Here is a 23,159-nt window from a genome sequence, read left to right as displayed (position 1 = left end):
CAATCCATAGAGAGTGGTCTTGTCTCTTCTCTTCAACCTGTCCATGCGCGGGCTACCAGAGAAGCTAGACCGCATCCAAGCATTGAGAGCAGATGACATTACGATCTGGTGTTGCAGCGATAACGAAGGGGAAATTCAGGACCGTCTTACGAAGCAGTGATTTTCGTGAGCTAGCATGCAGCAAGGCATGGTTTATCATGTTCTCCCGAGAAATCCAAGTTAATCCTGATCAACCGTGGCAAGGAAGAGAATCAGGCACTTTTACCGTCCACTCCCCCCGTTGCTATTAAGGTCCAAGTTATGAGCATTCTGACCAAGAAAAAATCAAGACGCTGGCAACCAACATACCCATCTGCAACACTAGCTCCACAACAATCAGACACCTCCAAGCCTATTCCGAGCAAGTCTCCTTAGCGTGACGCCTTTTAATCAGGAAAAGAACTAGGTGAAGAGAGACTGAGGCTGTATGGTTAGTTAAGGCTTTCATTCTTTCTAAGATAATGTACGCCATCCCGTACTTGCGGCCGGCTTCGCAAAAAAGAAAAAGACCAGCTGAATTCCTTTTAAAGGTGACGTACTCTGTTATTCGTTTTTTCTGCGAACAGTTCGCGAATGGAATGCTTTGCCGCCACATATTGTTAATGTTCTACCTAATGATGCCTTTTTTCATGCGTTAAGTGCATGACTTTTTGTTTTTTGAATGTGAAAGTGCCCCCCTGCTGTAATGCTGAAAGGCGATGCAGGTACCAAATAAATAAATAAATAAATAAATAAATAAATAAATAAATAAATGTTATTATACGAAAGGCAGTTAAGACGGCGCTGGGATTCCTTTTATGCACATGCACGGAGCAACAACAAACTAACAAATAGAGCACGAACTAATAGAGGCGCCCCGTGTAAACCAAATTATCAGGCTAACAACATCTGCCCCGCCGCGGTGGCTCAGTGGTTAGGGCGCTCGACTACTGATCCGGAGTTCCCGGGTTCGAACCCGACCGCGGCGGCTGCGTTTTTATGGAGGAAAAACCCTAAGGCGCCCGTGTGCTGTGCGATGTCAGTGCACGTTAAAGATCCCCAGGTGGTCGAAATTATTCCGGAGCCCTCCACTACGGCACCTCTTCTTCCTTTCTTCTTTCACTCCCTCCTTTATTCCTTCTCTTACGGCGCGGTTCAGGTGTCCAACGATATATGAGACAGATACTGCGCCATTTCCTTTCCCCCCAAAACCAATTATTATTATTATTATTAACAACATCTAAGCCTCGAGGGAAAATATTACAGAAACTCAGAATCGGCCAACCCTGTGAAGTCGGCGACAAGATCGACATGCCCATGCAGATGAAACTACACATAACAAATCACCCCGTACTTCAAATTTTGCCGACGCGTTTTGCGGACATGACCTTGAGATTGAGCCATCTACTGCTTTCGCATTAAAAAATTTGCGCAGCATGAATTGGAGTGCATCCTGGTCTTGTTTCTTAAGGTGGAGGTAATGAGTCGAATTCAAGATTCGACTGGTCACGTGTTAAAAAATGCGCTAGCTACAAGGCGCCTTTACACCGCAACCCCCTTGTTCTTTGGAAACCATGCGGGCCATACAACCCACCTTTTCTTGAACCTTACGCAGTTATGCCCGGCTAGTGTCTGAGGGACTATTTTGTATAAATAAAAGCCTCCTTACCCGGACTTCTGTGTTCAGGAGTTGGTCCTCGGTTCAAAAAGAGCTCAATTTTGGCCCCGCACTTTCGCTAGGGGCGTATGTGTGCAAATTCAAATTTATGAGCTGCCCGCCATGGTGACTCAGTGGTTAGAGCGTTGAGCTACTGATCCGGAGTACCCGGGTTCGAACTCGACCGCTGCGGCCGCGATTCGATGGAGGCAAAACGCTAAGGTGCCCGTGTGCTGTGCGATGACAGTGCACGTTAATGATCCCCAGGTAGTCGAAATTATTCCGGAGACCTTCACTACGGCACCTCTTTCTTCCTTTCTTCTTTCACTCCCTCCTTTATCCCTTCCCTTACGGCATGGTTCAGGTGTCCGCAGAGATGTGACACATACTGCGCCATTTTCTTTTCCCAACAACAAATTTTCATTTCATTTTCACTGAAAATCGCCGCGGCGAGCATAACGGTTTACTATGGTCGCCACTTCATGCAGGTTGCCCTTAATGTCTACGAGGGAGGCCTGCGTGGCCCACAGGGTGATGTCATCGGGATACGCTGCATGCTGCACACAAACGGCAGCCCCAAATTGGGCCAGCAGGTGCATCATAGCCAGATTGATTAGGAGAGGAGACAGCACTGCACCCTGTGGTGTTCCCCTGGCTACAGGTCGGAACGGGCCGTGTTCAGTGTTCTGGATTTTAATGCTGGATTGGCGATTTATCAAAAATTGCAGAATGTATCTGAACGCGTTGCATCCACAGCCGGTTTGTGAAATATGAGTGAGTATTTTCTCATGAGCAAGGTTGTCGGAGGCCCCGTTCAAGTCTAAGGCGAGTATGGCCCTATCATAGTGGGGGCATTTGACCAAGCCAATGTGGCAGTAGATCCTGTGTAGACCTGTGCGGGCGAAATCTGAGCATGGAGTCTGCGAATATGTGTTGATTTTGCATGAACTCGGACAAACCGTCACCCACCATCATCTCCATTAGTTTGCCCGCACACGAGATAAGAGAGATGGCGCGGAGGTTGTCCGTGTTGATGGCCTGGTGATCTTAGGGAATGAAAGTGACCAGAGCGGTCGGCTAATCGATGTAGAGTGGCGCGCCCTCGAGCCAGATTGAATTGATGTAATATCCAATAAGGACTGCTAGCTCGGTTAGGGTAAGTTAGCTAGTAATTTGGCTGTAATGTTCTCCCGACGCGAGGCTGGGCTACCTTTCATTTTCGCCAGGGTTGGCAAAATGTGTCGACGAAATGTGTCCGAACTATGACGTCACAACTTGAATGTGTGATTGTGTTTGAGTGAATCGTAATGCAATAACAAATTAATGCGTGGTGTTTATGCCCGGATGAAGATTAATAAAATTGTTGTTAATTAGTTAATGCTAATTAAGATAAAATTATTGATAAATAATTTTAATAAATTAAGGCAAATGAGATTTAGGATGACAACGATTACGGAAGTCATGATGATGATAAGTGATGTCGTGTTTCCAGTCACGGGGCAAGATTACTTTCAGAAAATTTCGAAGTAACCTGACAAAGTGATGACATCATACAACAGTCATGTGACAGGAATTCCGAAGTCACGCGACAAATAAATGGTGTAATAGCAAAGACACGTGACAACATCACGCGCGAGTGACAAAGAGGCACCTAGACGCACAAAAGAGGAGCTTGGTCATTGCAGCAGCACGTGCTTTCGCATGTCTGCAGTGCGGGTCGCCGCAGTGGTGTTCTCAAACGTCTCTTAATAAAAGGCCTTCGATCCCCCCGTGAGCACCTCCAACCAGCGTCTCCTGGGTCTTGGCATGGTGAATACGCTCCGCGAGCTCCGAGAGGCTGACCTAACCAAGCAATACACACGTCTCTTTAAGACAGTGTCTTTAAGACACGTCTCTTTATGACTGACCACTGTTATGGAAGAGAGAGTACGACTCTTTTGTGAGGGGAGATGCGCCCTCCACGTGCACCCTCTTCCTAAAAACATGACACGTGAAGACCATACTGGCCGGCGCCTGGCGAGGGCGGAAGCCTTGGGCCGGATCATGGGTCGAAACCCGGCGCGATTTACACGGACGCCTCGGCCCTTCATTGCGGGCGATGGTGCATGGCCACAGTCACGCACCAGTTCAAAGCAGTTATCGGGCTTACATTTCGCGCCCGCGACATAAATCATGCGAAGAAGGTCGCTATTGCACAGGCTGCTACTAACTCTGATTCCAGACGTCACGATGTCACGTGGCCTAGGATGCTACCCTGTGGCATTTTTATTGAATTTTTGCTCATGACCAACGACGCCGACGTTGACGACGATGAGGGTTTTGTGCGACGCAGGACCCCTATCACTACAAAGTTAAAAGGCCGCGTAACGTGCCGGAACCATCTCTGAACATCTGAGACCTTCAGGATGTGAGAAGATAAAAAAAGCAGCCAAATGCGGATAAAGCGATCACTAGTTTGGGGCGAGATCTAAGCCACTTACACGCACCATAACATCTGTAGCCAGCCAGGCACTCAATTTCAACAAAAAGCCGAGTATAGCAGAGATTGAGTTGGCGCATAGCCAGCGTTGCGTATTTTCTCTTTAAGGTTACAGCTTAAAACTTCCACGGGGCTGAAAGAAAACCACTGCAAGGCTTCGCGGCAGACGCCTTGAGCATTAAAGTTTTGAAAAAGGCTATAAGTATCAGCCAAGACATACGACACTTGTATTATCCCTCATGACAGTTATTTGAAACACCCCAAGCTTCCCGGCGTCACAGCAACGTCCAACAAACGGACTCCCTCTACAAAGCCAGTTATTGCACCCGATTTAACACAAATTGCAGCATCTAGCAATTTGCCTGATAGGCACGAGTCGGCGAAGAGGAAAGTCCGCCGTGCTCTAGAAAATTTATAATTTAAATTGTTCACTTCATACGGGAATATTCATTTATGGAAATGAAAGCTGTGTAGAAAAATTATGACCTGTGTCCAAAAACATAAAAAACAGTGCACTGAGGCGCATAATAGTAATAATAATAATAATAATAATAATAATTGGTTTTGGGGGAAAGGAAATGGCGCAGTATCTGTCTCATATATCGTTGGACACCTGAACCGCGTCGTAAGGGAAGGGATAAAGGAGAGAGTGAAAGAAGAAAGGAAGAATGAGATGCCGTAGTGGAGGGCTCCGGAATAATTTCGACCACCTGGGGTGGTGGTGGTTGTGGTGAAAAGCATTTATTAGGCTATATGTACAGAGAGTTGCTCGGGGAGAGGCCCCTAGTGTGCATCGCCCCTTACAATAGAAGGCGGAGTCCCTCATTCCGGGACCCCGTTGGTCCTGACCGCTGCGCAGGTCCGCCGAACCATGGCCTGTTGGGCCGATAGTTCCTTGCAGCCGAGCAGAGCCGCCTCTCAGTCCTCTCGGGTAGGGGAAGGGGTGATGGGGGGGCAGAAAAGGATTTTGCCTGCATGCCCTAACCATGTGAAAGGTGTCTGCCACCTCCCCACAGAATGAGCAGCGGCCGTCAAAAGAAGAGTCAAAGTGCTTGAGAACCGCCGGGCACAGCAGGTTGTTTGTAAAGAGCCTAAGGAGAGTTCGTTCGCCAGCTTTACCCAGTCCCTTCATAGGAACCGGGTAGCGCCGGTGTTCGGCACGATAGTGCTCTGTGATATCTTTAAAAGAAACAAGAGGGATTTGGTCCGGGTTAAGGTCCTCCCAAAGAACGCCTGGTGCCCGGTAAGTGAGTGCGCGGGCTGCCTCATGGGCGGCTTCGTTACCTGGCATGCCTTGGTGGCCAGGGACCCATATGATTGAGCGGTGAGTTGGATCGCAGTCGCGAGTACTGTGATGAAGAATTTGGTGAGCAAGTGGAGGGATCCAACCGAACTCAAAGTTACGACAGGCTCCGCGAGAGTCTTTGAGGATGAATTTAGAGTCGGGATGGGAGGCTGCGAGGGCGATCGCTACCTCCTCCGCATGAGTTGAGTTGGGCGCCCTGAACGAGAGGCCGTCCACCTGTCTTCCCTCGTGTACGACTGCAGCCGTGTACCATTCCCGCCTGGAGTGGTGGTAGGGGCCTGCAATGTCGACGTAGAAGACGTGTTTCTTTGAGCCATAGTGGCGGAGCAGTGCATCCGCCCGCGCCTGGCGCTGGCCATTATGGTCCTCCTTGTTCATCTTAGTCGGAAGGAGTCGAACGTAGAGGGCGCGTCTCCACAGTTCGGGCACTCGAACCCGTTCCATTGTATGATGGTCATGTTTGATGTGTAACCGGTCCAAGAGGCGGCGACCGGACACGGTCTGAGAGAGACGCGTCTATTGGTTAACGAGATGCGCCTCGCGAATTTCCTTATAGGTGTTCACCATCCCCAACGCGAGCAGTCGCGCGTTGGAAGTGGAGATCAGGAGGTCTAGGGCTCTCTTAAAAATTTTGCGGAGGACAACCTCCAAGCAATCTTCGTCATGTTTCCGTAAGCGGAGGTAAGGAGTCGAGTACGGTACTCGACTTGTTACGAAGGCATTGGCGAGCCGCACCGCATCCTTACTTCGCAACCCTCCTCGCTTGTTGGAAACGCGGCGAGCTATTCGACCCACCTGGTCGCCGACTCTGCGGAGTTTGGCAAGGGTCGTGTCTACCTTGCGATGCTGATTAATGAAGGGACCGAGTATTCTCAGCTCCTGCGCTTCACGGATGGGGCCGCTGGCGAGAGAGAGCTGAACGGAGATTATTCATTTCGGATAATGTCGAATATACACAAATTCAGACTTGAACGGGGAGCACTGGAGGCCGCAGTACGTAGCATAGTGGTCTACTCTGCGCGCCGCTGCTTGCAGGCATTCCTCCATTTCTCCTATGTTTCTCGTAGTAGCCCAGATGGTGATGTCATCGGCGTACAGTGCATGCTGAACACCGCCGACACCCGCCAGCTGCGCTGAGAGGCGCATCATGACAATATTAAAGAGAAGCGGGGACAACACAGCGCCTTGTGGTGTGCCCCGCGCTCCCATCTCAAACGGGCCGTACTCGGTCTCTTGAATGCGTATATAGGCCAAGCGGTCTGTTAAGAAATGTTTGAGTTAGTTGAACGTACGAGGACCGCAGTTGGTCTCGCTAAGACGTTTTAATATGACGCTGTGTTTAACGTTGTCAAACGCACCCTTCAGATCGAGTGCTAGGACTATCTTGTCATTGTGCGGGTGTTCTATGGGTTCGAGAACCTCGTGATGAAGCTGTAAATGTATGTCTTGTGCGGACTTATGAGGTCGGAAGCCGAACATGGTGTCGGCGACGGTGTTCTTGTTCTCGAGATATTCCGGGAGGCGGTCACGGACCATCGTTTCCATAAGTTTCCCTACGCATTAAGTGAGGGAGATGGGCGGGAGGTTGTCTGTGTTTACCGGTTTCCCCGCCTTCGGGATCAAGGTTACCAATGATGTCTTCCAATCAGGTGGCAACGAAGTATCCCCGGTCCAAATGGCACTGATATATTCAAGTAGGGTTTCGTATGCCCGATTGTGGAGGTATGCCAACAGTTTGACTGTGACCTTATCCCTCCCGAGCGCCGTCCCCCTGCGCATTTTGGCAAGAGCCGCGTGAAGGTCATGAAGCTGGAAAAGCTGATCCAGTTCCGGATTATCGTTACCTGCATACGAATAATCCTGCCCGCGCGGAACTTGATCCTGAATGAGGTATTTTGAGCGTAAGAGATTCGCTAGCTGCTCTGTGTTTCCTTGGAAGTTGTGTATTGCGCGAGTGAGGTGTTTCTGGGTTTCCGAGCGTGTTTGTGTGGGGTGTATGAGACTCCTAAAGAGCCGCCAAGTGTTGCGGCTTGACATCTGTCTTGCTGCGCTGTTGCATCTATCTACCCAGTTATTGTCAGCGAGCTGGGCAGCATAATCGGCAGCTTGCTGGGTGAGGTCAGAGATGCGAGCGCGGAGCTTACGATTGTGTTTTTGCCGCCGCCATCGTTTAGTGAGGCTGCGGCGAGCTTCCCAGAGATGTACCAGGTGGTTATCCACGTCCGATGCACGCCCCGTAAGCTGGATCTGCTTTTCGTGTGAACGGAGTGCTTGCATGAGTCCGTGTGCCCAAGTTGCTTTCCGCCAGGCACTCCCATTAACTTCTCTCTTGGACCAAGACCACCCTGGGGATCTTTAACGTGCACTGACATCGCACAGCACACGGGCGCCTTAGTGTTTTTCCTCCATAAAAACGCAGCCGCCGCGGTCGGGTTCGAACCCGGGAACTCAGGATCAGTAGTCGACCGCGGCGGCTGCGTTTTTATGGAGGAAAAACGCTAAGGCGCCCGTGTGCTGTGCGATGTCAGTGCACGTTAAAGATCCCCAGGTGGTCGAAATTATGCCGGAGCCCTCCACTACGGCACCTATTCTTCCTTTCTTCTTTCACTCCCTCCTTTACCCCTTCCCTTACGGCGCGGTTCAGGTGTCCAACGATATATGAGACAGATACTGCGCCATTTTCTTTCCCCAAAAAAAACCTATTATTATTGTTATTAGTCAAGCGCCTAACCACTGAGCCACCGCGGCGGGGCAGGCGCATGCGTCCGCAGACAATTTTGTGGGTGCATGCCTGTAAGATGCACGTGCCCCATGCTTGAGACGCGTGTGCATTGAGGCACCCTTCTGCCGTAGGGCTAGTTACAACGAAAATTGGTTTTCAGGAAAGGGAATGACGCAGTAACAGTCTCATATTTGTGGACACCTCAACCGCAACGTAAGGGAAGAGGTAAAGGAGTAATAATAAATAATAATAATAATAATAATTGTTTTGGGGGGAAAGGAAATGGTGCAGTATCTGTCTCATATATCGTTGCACACCTGAACCGCGCCGCAAGGGAAGGGATAAAGGAGGGAGCGAAAGAAGAAAGGAAGAAGGAGGTGCCGTAATGGAGTAATAATAATTGGGGTTTTTTTTTGGGGGGGGGGGGGAAAGGAAATGGCGCAGTCTCTGTCTCATATATCGTTGGAGGGCTCCGGAATAATTTCGACCACCTGGGGATCTTTAACGTGCACTGACATCGCACAGCACAAGGGCGCCTTAGCGTTTTTCCTCCATAAAAACGCAGGGTAAAGGAGGGAGTGAAAAAAGTTAGAAAGAAAGAGGTGCCATAGTCGAGGTCTCCAGAATAATTTCGTCCAGCTGGGGAGTTTTAACGTGCAGACACATCGCACAGCATACGCACGCCTTTTTCGTGAACGAGGCCGCCGCGTTCGGTTTCGAACCCAGCAACTATGGTTCAGTAGCCTAGCGAGTTGGTGTTTCATGATATCTGATACATGATTTAATATCTGCTATCGGTCTTTGGACGCAAGATATCAAACTTATTTTGGAATATGGCGGAGTGCTTGGCTTGAAGCACTCTGGCACGGGGCGGCCCGGTATTGCGCTGCCTCCGGGATCAGCCCAGGGCATATTAGCGCGCGCCTTTTCTTTCTATCTTTGCTCTCCTATCCTTTAACTCCCCTACTTTCAGCACGCGGCAGCGAGCATGGCTCGTCTAGAGCCAGTAGGCAGACCCGTGCGCTTTCCTTTTCTTCCTATCAGCAACAGCAGCAGCAGCCGTAGCCCTAACCAATGACCCACCGGAGCGGGTCGAAAGCTAAAGAACGAAAAAATTGGTTTTTGGGAAAGGAAATGGCGCACTACCTGTCTCGCATATCGGCAGGCACCTGAAGTGCGCTGTAAGGGAAGGGATAAAGTAGGGACTGAGAGAAGAAGGGAAGAAAGAGGCGGCGTAGCGGTGGGCTCAGCTGTAATTTCGACCACCTGAGGATCTTTAACGTGCACTCACATCGCACAGCACACAGGAGCCTCTGCGTTTCGCCACCATCGAAACGCGGCCGCCGCACTTGAGTTCGAACCCGGGAACACCGGTTCAGTAGCTGAGCGTCGTAACCACTGAGCCACCGCGGCGGGAGGAGAAGTAACAATTCTGCACATATGGGCATTAACCCTTTAGCTATCGCGTCGTACCCCTAAGTCTGGGCGCGGGTTATACCCCGGTCGCACGGGCAGTTTCTCAATGTCCATTGAGTCAGCGGAAACCAAACCCATTGACTCAACGCACACCGGACTCATTGGGTTTCGGCCAGTGCCACACGGCGGTTTTCATACACCATTGCCCTTGATGGACATCGACTGAATAGAGGTTCGCGAATGTCCATTGAAATCTCGAGCCATTGAAAACAACCTCGCACTTATGTTGCACTGATCTTACTTTAAAAAAAGAATATATATTTAATCTACATAAACTTAATTTAAAAATTGTAGACTGCATTAGCCAGTTCATAAACTACATTTATTCGAGAGTAAAAAAAAAAAAAGCTCCGCAGAACGTCCGGTGGAGAGACGTTTTATGCGTTGCATATGGCAATCACTCAGTTCAGCCCTTGGGCGCGGCCGGGCAGCCACCAAACCACGTGACGTGACGTCACGACAGCCGGAGGAAAAGCTGGGCCCCAACTCGCGCGGTCGCGCGCGGCCGCAGCCACCACCTGACTCCCGCTCCTCCCGCTAGGGGAGCTGCGCTATGATTGACGTCACGGCTTATGTATAAAAGAGCTGCGCTCCTTCGCCGGGACAGTCTTATACCCCTGTCACACGGGTATTTCGAGGGCCCTCGAACCGATAGTCTATCGACTCAAAGGCGATGGAGCGCTGCTACACGGACAGTTTCAATGGCGATCGAGTCAATGACCTATCGAGTCAACGGAGCAGCACGAAACTCCATCGAGATATGCAACGCATTCTTGGCTTAACCAAGCTAAGACTGGCCATTTTTTCCCTTTCCTTACGGCGCGGTTCAGGTGTTAGCCGATACTGTGAGGCAGATACTGCGCGCATTCCTTTCCTCAAAAACCAATTTAAAATTTTTTTTTTCAGTTCTTAACAATCCGACGCTCTTTTTGATGAGCGGCGTCGCGGCGTTCTGCTGCGTTTCCCTTCTTTTCTTCGCCTCTTAGCGCACTTTGCGATAGCCAAGAACAAGAAGTGCCACACAACGATAGTTCCTGCAACGACCTGCAACGACCGTGCAACTACCTGCAACGACCTGCAACACGACAAAGACGGTCACTGAATTCTGGCAGCTTTGCCAGCGAAAAGTGAATGCTTCTCAAACGAAGTGCACATCGCTACATATTGTCGCCTCGTCATCGCCGCCTCTAGATTGCACTGAATTGCGAAGTATGTCAATCGCTTTTTCCGAAAAAAGTTTTAATATCAGAATAGCACTTACTGCAACTTTCAGCTCGTTTGACTCAACTTTGTATCTTTTTTAATGTTGATACCCCTACCGCCATCTGTCGGATCGCATTGTGTCCACTGACTCAGTGATCATTAAAATTGTCCGTGTGGAAGCACTGCATGTTGTTCTTGTTGAGACTGCAGGAAGAATGAAATGGAAAGTGCAGAGGCCTGCCCACTGGTTCAAGCTGAGCCACAATCGCTGCCATATGGAGACTGTAGGAGAGTTGATGAAAGATATGTGAGAACGAAGAATGAAAGACAGGACCCGCGTCGCAACAACCGCGTCATCTCAAGCGACGACGACGGTTCAGCAACAGATACCTCTGGTGACAAGGAGCCGTCGTCACATTGGTGAGAGCTCCTAGATCCCAGCCGCGTAAGGCCAGCAAGATAGCTACTCCCGTGGCTAACACACACACACACACACACACACACACACACACACACACACACACACACACACACACACACACACACACACACACACACACACACACACACACACACACACACACACACACACACACACACACACACACACACACACACACACACACACACACACACACACACACACACACACACACACACACACACACACACACACACACACACACACACACACACACACACACACACACACACACACGCACACGCACGCACACAAATACACACAAACGCACATTTAATATGGGTACCACATCACCAGGGCATCCAAGGGAACGAGAGTGCACATCCCTCACCCGATCATTTCTGCCCCGGGCAACCAGTGTGGATGTCGTGCAGTGCAGCTTTCTACCATCCATGGCAAAAGAGCGCGGGAAAACACGAGGACGGAACAAACACGACGACACGAGCGCTGACTTTCAACTGGTGATTTATTACGCACGTGTGTACATATACTATTCCCATATATAATAGTAACCAACTTGCTCAGCTTTCCGTACTTCTAAAAGCCTCCTATACACCACTACTAACTCACACCGACATACTTCAGCACTTAACATTATCCCGTCGGCTCTACCCTCCACCGGCTGAGACACTAGACAAAGGGGAGGAACTACAACTCCGAAAGCTACACACCAGCACTTACAACAACCCGCGAAGACCACAGGCAATAGATCCGGAGTCATTTGACTCACAATGCAAACTCTGCCGGGAGAAGGCGGACCTGTACCATATGGTATGGGCCTCATGATGATGATCAATCAACATTTATTGGTCCCGAAATAAACCGGTTGCATGCTGACCCCATACGGGTTGGTTCCCTAGTTACGGGACCTATATGTTCCCAGCAGCTCATGGCCCCTGTCCGTCAGTGCGAGCTGAAACGGTAGGGCGGGGCTGGATAACAAGGTCTCCCATCGCTCAAGGGGTTGGGGACTCCCTGCAAACGAATTCAGGCGGTCACTATTAATAACCAGCCAACGCAAGGAGAAGTGAGAGGCAGCTCTGACCACTTCGGACGAAACGAGTCAAGTAGAATTAACCGAAAGCCGGACAGCAGCCTACGTCAATGGTGTTCCAAGCCGCGAGCTGTAACCACCGCTACAACTTCGTAAATAATATCATTAAAATATTTTCAGCATAGCCATCTGGATCCCCTCAAAAATCTCGATGGCCATTGACTCAATGAGCATTAAATTGCCTGTGCGATAGGTGTATTAGAGGGCCCCGCTTTAGTGTGCAGTTCCCAAACAGAACAGACACATCGCCGCGGCTACGTAGAGCCATGCAGAGGTAGAATTGCCAGTTGCGTGGCATCGGGTTACACCACGACGCGCGGCCACTGCGTTCACAAGCAAAGTCAGCGGGCGGTCTTATGCCTTCTACCGCGTAAGCAGTCTTGTAACTCGGCGGATTTTTAGAGCGCAAGCTGTGTTACTTGTTTGGTTTTTGTTTTCAGTTTTTGAGGAAAGGGAATGACGCAGTAACTGTCTCACATACCTCGGTGAACACCCGAACCGCGCCGTAAGGGAAGGGATAAAGGAGGGAATGAAAGAAGAAAAGAAGAAAGAGGTACTGTAGGGGAAAGTCTCCGGATTAACCATGGTAAAACAGCGCGGAAAAAACACAAGGACGGAACAAACACGACGACACGAGCGCTGACTTTCAACTGGTGATTTATTACGCACGTGTGTACGTATACTATTCCCGCCAAACACTACACAGAACAAAAAATATTCAAGAAACACTGCGTCATCACTGAACATATCAAGTCTACCTTGCTGCAAATTCATGCTCCAAACAGGTGATTTCGTGGTTAGCCAATGATAATGAGGGCTTGCTAATGCATGCTGCACCCCCCTTGTCAATATGATATGCCTCTACTAGTTCCCTTACTATCTGATCTTTATGTTTGAAGATGACGGATGTCTGATGAAGCAATGGGGCGCACGTGTACTTATGTTGCCTGCAGTGCAGCGCCAAATTCGAACTGGCTGCTTTGTCCAAAGAATTGTAATGCTCCCTCAGCCGTTCGTTAAGACATCGCCCAGTCTGGCCAACATACCACCCACCGCACGAAAGAGGGTTGATGTTGTATTTTCGTCTCGCAGAAAATTAAGCAACATTTGCCGAGCTGTGCAGCGGAAGCGAGAGTCCCTAACAGGAAGGACGATTGGTGGTGGTTGTACCACAGCACACGCAGAGAGGAGGGTTGAGTGCGTCGAAGGTGTAGTATACAAGATCCCTCTTTCATGCGGTGGGTGGTATGTTGGCCAGACTGGGCGATGTCTTAACGAACGGCTGAGGGAGCATTACAATTCTTTGGACAGGGCAGCCAGTTCGAATTTGGCGCTGCATTGCAGGCAACCTAAGCACACGTGCGCCCCATTGCTTCATCAGACATCCGTCATCTTCAAACATAAAGATCAGATAGTGAGGGAACTAGTAGAGGCATATCATATTGACAAGGGGGGTGCAGCATGCCTTAGCAAGCCCTCATTATCATTGGCTAACCACGAAATCACCTGTTTGGAGCATGCATTTGCAGCAAGGTAGATTTAGTGTTCAGTGATGACGCAGTGTTTCTTGAATATTTTTTATTCTGTGTAGTGTTTGGCGGGAATAGTATACGTACACACGTGCGTAATAGATCACCAGTTGAAAGTCAGCGCTCAAAGTCGTCGTATTTGTTCCGTCCGTGTGTTTTTTCCGCGCTGTTTTACCATGGATAACAGTAACCAACTTGCTCAGGTTTCCGTACTCCGGATTAAATTCGACCACCTGCAGATCTTCAACGGGCATTGACATCGCACAGCACACGAAGGCTTTTGTGTTGCGCCTCCATCGAAACGCAGCCGCCCCGGTCGGCTTCCTATCTTGGTATTCCGGATTAGTAGCCGAGCGCCCTAAGCACTGAGCCACCGCGGGGGTACGCTGTCGCCTTAGAATTGGTTTTGTGGGGCTACTGTCTCACATCTCGTTGGACACCCGATCCGCGCCGTAAGGGAAAGGAAGAAGGTGCGAGTGAAAGAATAAAGAGAGAAAGAGTTGATGTAGTGGAGTGTTCGGTAAAAAAATTAGTGGTGGCTTAGCTCTGCTATGCCTAGTATGCGTAGTGAAAGCAGCCGCAACGAGCGAGGCGTCTCTTCTTCCATGGCTTGCAACTGACGGCCAAGCGCATCGCCTTCCGTATCCCTTCGACCCCACGCGCATGCGCAGTAAGGCCCATAGCTATTCGTGGCGTCAACACGCAGTGGGGGAGGGGGCGAGGTTGCGGAGGCGCCGCGCCGGTGTGACGTCACGCGCAGCGTACCTGTCGCGAAAGTTGCGTTTGCGCGGTAGGAGCAGATGAAAATGGTTGTGGTGGTGGTAGTGGCTGTAATAAAGATAATAGTAAAAAGGAAGGAAAAGAGTTTTGCTAGCCCCAGCATCTGCCATCGATACTGAAGCACCTGAGCTGGGGCAGCGGAAATAAAGTATAGCAGGCAGAATGGAGAAATGAGATGAAAGAGGTGAGGGGACAGGAAGAGAGGATAGGGAAAGAGGTAATATTCACAAATTATTAACACAATAAGAAATGTGTCCAGGTTGTCTGCGTGATTAGTTCATTTTAGAAGATGAAAATGAAAGTGGGTTTTTGGGGAAAGAAAATGGTGTAGTATGTCTCACATCTGGGCGGAGACCTGAACCTCACCCGAAGGGAAGGGATTAACGAGGGACTGAGAAGAAGAAAGGAAGAAAGAGTTGCCATAGTGAAGGGCTTTGGAATAATTTCGGCCACCTCGTTTCCCAGCTCGGACGACTCACTCGTACGATCACGGGAAGGGCCATCCTATACAGACTAAAGATGTGCGCACAGCTCCCAGAGGGGGACTCGAAAATGCAGTTACCCCCGCACATCAGGAAAGCTCTTTTGATTAAACCCCTAGCCAAGAACATGCACCCCGCGCACCACGAAGGCCACGCACAGCGAGGGCTCGCGCCCTACGCACCAAATACAGCCAAAACGACAATGTGGCGTACGTGGACGCAGCGGAATACCGACAAACCCAGAGAAAAGCGTTTGCATTGGTGGCGTTGAACGGGAACAGCGCGCCGTTGGCGGCCGCGTCGATAGAAACCACCTCCTCTGAGACGGCGGAGGAAGCGACAATAGCCTTAGCTGTAGCGAACACGCGTGCTGATATTATATTATTATTATTATTACTAACTCCAAAACAGCGATTTGGAATTTCGCACATCGTTAGTCTGTATAGGATGGCCCTTTCCGTGATCGTACGAGTCAGTCGTCGGAGCTGGGAAACGAGGTGGTTGAAATTCTACCAGAGCCCTCCACTCCGCGTCGCGGTGGCTAAGTGGCTAGCGTGCTCGGCTACTGATCTGGAGTTCTCGGGTTCGAACATGACCGCGGCGGCTGCGTTTTTATGGAGGCAAAACGCTAAGGCTCCCGTGTGCTGTGCGATGTCAGTGCACGTTAAAGGGGCCCCAAAACACATTTTCAGTGCATTGTTTTGCATGTTGGTTGCATAGAATGAGTTATAGTGATGCTATTATCAGCGGTCGTACCGCGTATAGTGCTGTTTCCTAGCTGCTTTTGTGGGCGAAGCCTCTGCCGCGTGGAACGGGGGATTCCTAGGCGGCTTGTCTGCTGTAGTTTTCGCTGTGGTAGACATAGGCGTCGGTTTCCCCAAATTCTCGCTCGCTCGTCCCGCGGCCGACCGGAAGCTGTTTTCAAGCATGGCTGCTTGGCGGTGACAGTGGGCTCTTGGTTCTGGAATGCGGCAGCTCTCTGAAAGCCCTGGCTTTGGATGTTCGAAGCAGCAACGGTTGTCTCAGCGTCCGTCAGCTCTCCTCCGGGCTCGCTGCGAAGGCGGGCCTGCGGCTGCAAGGCTGTCTTTTCCTTGTAGTTATTTTTATATTTTACATTTTTAGTTTAAGTTATTTTAACCCCGCTCGGTCTTTTCCGATGAGAAAGCGTGTGCTCGCTCTGGAAGCGCCAGTTCGAATATGAAAATGGTGTTCCGTCGATATTAAGCTGGAGAAATTACTCCCTGCGCGTTGGTCAGAGCTAGTTCTGCCGTGGGCACAAGTTGTAACGAGGCGCTGGGCTCTGTCGTCGAGCATTGCCTCTAGGTGCGGCTGCCTGTTGGCTGGGGACAATGTTCTCCACCGGCCACTCGTTCCATCAGTCAAAGTAGGGTTTGAGATCACAGACAAGGACTGGTCCGCCGGTCGGTCTTAGCGTCATGTCCGCCAGACTGTAGACGAGAGAGGAGAGTTTCTCCCGAACTACATACATACGGTCCCGTCAATTTCGGCGCCAGAGAAGCAGAGAATTTCTTGCTGGCGTCGCTCAGGACGTGATTGCCCCTCAACACCAGGTCACCCAATTTGTAATGAATTTCCCGGTGAGAGCGATCTTACTGCGCGCTCTGCTAGGCCCGAGCTGTGCTCAGATTCCGGCGGGCTTTGTGTAAAACCTCCGTCATCCTCGTGCGCAACCCGGTCGCGTAGTCGGCGCGTGCACGCCGACGAAGCAATCGGGGTATTGCTGCGAACCTGGAGAGTAAGTTCTACCGGGTTCATCAGCCCCCTGCCAAGGTTGAGAGCGGCAGGTGTGTACCCAGTCGAGCGGTTCACGGCCGACCTGAGACAAACCCAATCTCGGGGAGACTGGTGTCCCAGTCGCTGTGGTTCTCTGCAAATGCAACAAGCATGCACTTGATGTTGCGCTTCACGCGTTCCGTGTGATTCGCCTGGGTGTGATACGCGGTTGTTCTCCTGTGCTTAAGGCCAAGGGCCGCACGGAAGTCAACGAAGAGCTTGGCAGTGATGTACGATGTATTGTCCGTTATCAACTTCCCGGGGTAGCTGAATCGTGTGAACAAGCCGATCAGCTTCCGCATATATTACGTGTGTCGTCAGCTTTCGAAGTGGGAACAGTTCCACACATTTGCTGAAATGGTCTGTGACAACGAGCAGAAAGTGGTTTCCACGCGGAGTCCTGTGGTAATGTCCAATGACGTCACAAGCCGCAATTTGCCAAGGACCCTGGCTATTGATCGGCTGCATGAGCCCAGGTGTGCGTCCACCACGAGGCTTGACCCTTTGGCACCCGTCGCACGAGCCGGCGTAGCGAATCGCATCCCGCTTCATGCCGGGCCAGGTATCGACGCGGCACAACTTGAGGTAAGTCTTAGGGCCACTCGCATGCCCAGCGATGCACGTGTCATGAAAGTAGCGTAAACGTTCTCCTCTCAATGTGCGTGGAATCATCACCTTGAAGGACTCGTGTGTATCTTTCTCGGAGGGGAATTATCTCAGTAGGATGCCATCGGAGTCGAGCAGATTGGAATCCATCGCGCTCACAACATTACCAGCTGTGTTCGAGCGCCCCGCACGGAAAACAACACCAGTTGCCTCCATGTGCGCCGTGGCAGCGCCGCCTGGCTCCATGAGCCCATCGAACACATCTCGACAAAATGGATCCTCCTGCTGTGCCTCCACTAGCTCCTTTCTGCTGAAAACGCTCACCACTGAACTGACGAATTCCGAATGTATCCCGCTTTCGCCCTGGGAAGCTGGGTTGTTCCTTTCTTCGGGGCGTTTAGTGAGCTTCGCGGCAGTCGCGCTGCTCCGGCTGTAGGGCGCGGCGGAGTGGGCGGTGTTGTTACTTCTCACGCTATCAACGGGCGCCTGAATGTGCGTCCGCCACCACGTTGTTTTACCCCTCCTGTAGCGCACAGTAAACTCGTAACGCTGGAGGAGTAGCCCCACCGTGCTAGGCGTCCGCTCGGCTCGCCGAGGCGCCTAAGCAACGTGAGTGTCATGTGATCAGTCTCTATCACGAAGGCGACTCCGTCAACGTAATAGTCGAACTTCCGCAGAGCGAAGATAATTGCGAGGCATTCCTTTTCTGTCACGGAATAGTTTCTCTCTGCGGGAGTTAATGCATTACCTGCTGGCGAACGTCACCGGTGTCAGGTACCTTCGTGCTCTTGAAGGAGGACTACTCCTAAGTCCAGGTCACAAGCGCCCGTGTGGATCACAAATTCTCTGTTCAAGTAAGGCAGCCTCAGCTCTATGGTTTCCGCGAGCGCGCAAGTGAGATGTAGTGCCGCCTCTTGCTCAGGTCACCAATAATATTTCTCACCTTTCCTCAACAATGCCGTTAAGGAGGCTTGCAGAGTTGCGCAATTTGGAATAAACTGGCGATAAAAATGCACCAGCCTCAGAAAGCGTCTCAGTCCGCCTATGTCTGCCGGCGACGGGAACTGCGATATAGCTCGCTGCTTCTCTTCGCACGGCAGAAGGCGTCGTTTGTCTAGCGTGAATCCCAACAGTGTTATTCGGGTCGCCGCTATCTAGGTCTTGATCGGGTTCAGAGTGATTCCCGCTGGCCTCAGCCTTTCCAGTACATCCCTGAGATCGCGTAAGTGCTCATCAAAGGTGGCCGAATACACCACAATGTCATCCAGGTAAGCAAGAGAGTGTTGCCACCTTGCATCGCCTAGGACACGGTCCATCAGACGCTGGTACGTCGCGGGCTCTCCGACCAGGCCGAAAGGCTTTCGGCTAAACTGAAAAAGTCCCCTGTGACAAGTGAAAGCAGTTTTCTCTCGGTCACTGGGAGTCATCTCAACCTGAAAGTATCCTCTGCTGGCATTGAGCGTAGTGAAGTACATCGCATCAACAACATTAGACACGATCGAGGGAATGCTCGGAAGGGTATGCGCCCTTCCGTGTCAGCCGCCGCGGTGGCTGAGTGGTTATGGCGCTCGGCTGCCGGCCCGAAAGACGCGGGTTCGATCCCGGCCGCGGCGGTCGAATTTCGATGGAGGCAAAATTTTAAAGGCCCGTGTACTGTGCGATGTCAGTGCACGTTAAAGTACCCCAGGTGGCCGAAATTTCCGGAGCCCTTCACTACGGCGTCTGTCATAGCCTGAGTTACTCTGGGACGTTAAACCCCTATAAACCCCACCAAACCTTCCCTGTCACATCGTTCAGGCGTCGATAGTCCACACAAAGGAGGGTAGTTCCATCCTTTTTGGGCACCAGCACCACTGGAAACCCCAGGGGCTGTTTGAGCGGCCCACAGTGCCTGTGTCGAGAAGTTCGTCCAGAGCGTTATCAAGCGCTTTCCTATTAGCCAAGCTGACTCGCCGAGGATTGCGCTTCCATGAAACGGCGTCGCCTGTCTCAAATTTTTTCAGAACCAGCGTCGTACAGCCAGGCCACTCCGTGAATAAAGGTTGACCGTTCCTCCCTGCCGGGCGTACCGTCGCAGGAGCCTTTTGCTCTAACGTCCTCGGGTTGGCGTGTCGGTCTCGATTCTGCGTACCTCGGCCACGTACAGCGTGTGCTGCCCGCATAGCGTACGTGTACGGGTCGAGAGCTTGGTAAGATAACTGCCAACCGTTTCTCAGTTGCCCGTCACTGAATGCTACTGTTTCGGCACCCCGGGAACGAATGCGGAAAGTGTCTCCGATCCAGGCGCATCGCGGCTCAAGTGCCTGCGACACTGGCGGTGGTGGCCGATACGCGCGGTACGCCAGTATGTCCGCCTGTATGTGCTTGGCTGCCGAGGAGAGTTAATCCGAATCCCTGTTATGCACGCCTCGTAGGTAGGCTGCGAAGGTAGGGTGAGCTTGTCACGTGACGCGCTCTACCTTCTCGCCAATCGGAGCTGAGGGGTCAGCGATACGATGAAGTTTGTCCATCGCCCTCACGTACTCAAGCAAGGATTCGTCCGGATCCTGAGTACGAAGCTCCAACTCGCGTCGCTGACGACGGTCGTAATCTGCGGGCAAGAACTCCTCGCGAAACCTTGCTCGGAACTCCTCCATTGTGCGTGACCGGTGGTCAGTAACGCGGAATCAGCGGGCAGCCTGATCTGTCAGTGAGACTGGCACGACACGCGCCAGAACCCCGCCATCGGTAAGCCCCGTCGCCTGCTAGTAGGTCAGCATGCGATCCAGGTACTCGTTAACACTGACAAGATCATGATAGCCGCCGTAGCTGGGAAGGTCCACCTGCAGCCTCGATCTCGCCTCTGGAGCGGATGTTTGCAGGTTGTTCTGCATGATACCTGTCAGGCTCTCTATGAGACGCAAGGCGTTGCGCAACACAGCCTCTTGGGGGTTGGCCTTGCCAGGAAATTCTGGCTGAGGGGATGTGTGGCATGAGCTAGGCTGCGCAGGTTGCGCCGTGCTCTGCGTACCGGGCAGCCTAGCGCTTGGCGAGAAGTGCCTAGCATCGCCGATCATCTGAGCCAGTGTGTCCCGTGAATCACCGCTCGGCTCAAACGACATTAGATCGCTGAGGCTAGAGCCAGCCTCTGGGAATGCGCCAACAGTAGTTGTTACTGCCGTGTCAATATGTTGCTGCTGAGATGCCATATCAGACAACCACAACAGGGAGTGGAGGTCAATCCCGCTGGTCGCCATGGCTAGCCTGTGTGTCGGCAGTAGGTCACACAGACAGTCGGTTTGTCACACCCCTGGCCCCACATGGGCGCCAAGAATATGGGGGTTATTCTTGTAATAACGCTCAAAAGGCTAGAAGCAGTAGTCGCTCCCTAGCACCAGCGTGCCAGTCCTAGAAGTCAGAGCTGTGACCCCCAACCCGCGTTGCGGTAAGTCGCAACCACGGCGGGCTCGGGCCAGAGGGGACAAACTCGGGTGAGCGTTTATTGCTCCCAAGCAATACAATTAGCAGCAAGCAACAATGCAACCGCCGCAACGAGGGAGTGTTCCGCTCGCGTACGGGAATGAAAGGCACAAAAATGGTGGAACGCACACAAAATGGTGGGGAGGAAGGTTCCGCTCATTTTTCGTGGCTCCTCGCTCACGGCCAGCGGCGGTCAATTCACACGCGGTGGCCGGGCGATAACGGAAGCGGTCTCCGTGGCAGACCTCCGTCTGTGCGTGTGCACAGGTCCCGCCAGAAGACGAGCGGGCCCCGGGAGAACCGCGCGACCGCGCCTTCTCCCGGGCTGTGGAGATGAGTTCTCTCCGTGCTAAGAGGGGAAAGCGGGAAAGTCTCCGCGGCGGCGTCGCTGCGGGGGCGCGAAAGGAAGCGGGGGCGGCGAGTGTGCCCTCCCTCGCAAACCTCCCGAACGGTGCGCGCATAACATCGCGTGATAAATACTAGCGGCCGTTACTACGGGACAGGGGATTCGCGTGTATCCCCCTACCCTCAAGAGAAAAGTGTACAACAGCTGTATCCTGCAGGTACTCACCTACGGGGATAAAACGTGGAGGCTAACGGAAAGGGTTCACGTTAAGTAAGGACAACACAGCGAGCCATAAAAAGAAAAATGATAGGTGTAGCGTTAAGTGACAGGAAGCGGGCAGAGTAGGTGTGGGAACAAAGGCGTGTTGATGACATTCTAGTGGAAATCAAGAGGAAGAAATTGGCTTGGGCAGGGGATGCACGGCGAAGGCAAGATAACGGCTGGTCCTTAAGGGTAACGCAGTTGATTCCAAGAGAAGGCAAGCGTAGCTGGGGATGGCAGAATGTTAGGGGGGCGGATGAGATTAGGAAGTTTGCAGGCATAGGATGGGCACAGTTGGCAAAGCAGAGGGTTAATTGGATAGACATGCGAGAGGCCTTTGCCCTGCAGTGGGTGTAGTCAGGCTGATGGTGATGACTTCGCTGCTAAAGCCTGGTTCCTACCTCCAAGGATAACCACAGAGTTGTGTGCTTGTTGATGGATTTGGGTGCACGGGCGGATTAGCGCCCGTGGTCCGCGGACATGAATTTCTGGGTCATGCCTAATCTTTTGGGCATTCCGCGGGCGAGCTGTACACTCGGGACGCTATCCAGCCAGACAAAGATGTCGAATTGAGGGGTGCCTCTGCGCTAAAACTCAGTCCTCTTCAAGAAGTGGACCACAGAATATGGAATTATAGGCGAGAGTCGCTTCTTCTTTAAGGTGCTCATCATGTGCGGACCAGGTGGTCGAAGGAGGCGGTGCGCACAACCCGGGTCACTTTGAAAGGCTGCACGCAATGTACTGCAGGTTGTTTTCTGAACCAAGACTTTGCGAAAGCCTCTGTCAAAGTACCTCACGAAAGCTTACTGCTAAAGTTTTCTTGGTTAAACCTACGCTTTAAAATACTGCAATGGATAAAATAATTTCTTGTTACTGTACCCAGTTTTTGTACGTTAATAATGAAGCCTCCAGTTTCCTTCCAGTAACATCCGGCGTCCCGTAAGATTCAGTCTTTGTTCCCTTTCTATTTGTGATATACATTAACGACCTAGGTTTGTGTGTATGCTGTAACGCCCTCATGTTCTCCAATGATTTTGTTACCTATCGCACCGTTCATAATCTCTTCCGATCAATTAGCTATGCCAAGTGATTTAAACCGTGTTAGAGAAGTTTAACTGAGCAGTTTAAGCCTGAAATGATCACCTTGAAATCACGTAAGACTGTCGGTACAGGGCGATTGCGCTATTCAGAACAAAGCTGCGCGCTTCGCTATATGCAATGATGGGTTTAGTTTCTGCCTTGATCACACGTGGCGCTTCGAGATAAATTTGCATAAATTTCGACATTAAGGCAAGGTTGTCCTCTATCACCGCTGCTGTTCATGTTTTATATGATAAGTATGGAAAGAAGGCTACAAGGAAGCAATCTAGGTTATGATTTCTCATACACATTAGGAGGAAATGTTGAGCAACGACTACAGGGTTTAATGTATGCGAACGATATTGTACTGTTAGCAGAAAGCCAGGAAGATTTGAAAACTTTGGTGAATTGCTGAGGAGACGAAGG

The sequence above is a fragment of the Amblyomma americanum genome, chromosome 3, assembly GCF_052857255.1.
Source record: "Amblyomma americanum isolate KBUSLIRL-KWMA chromosome 3, ASM5285725v1, whole genome shotgun sequence".
In the NCBI taxonomy this organism is placed as follows: domain Eukaryota; kingdom Metazoa; phylum Arthropoda; class Arachnida; order Ixodida; family Ixodidae; genus Amblyomma; species Amblyomma americanum.
This window is presented reverse-complemented; position numbering follows the sequence as displayed.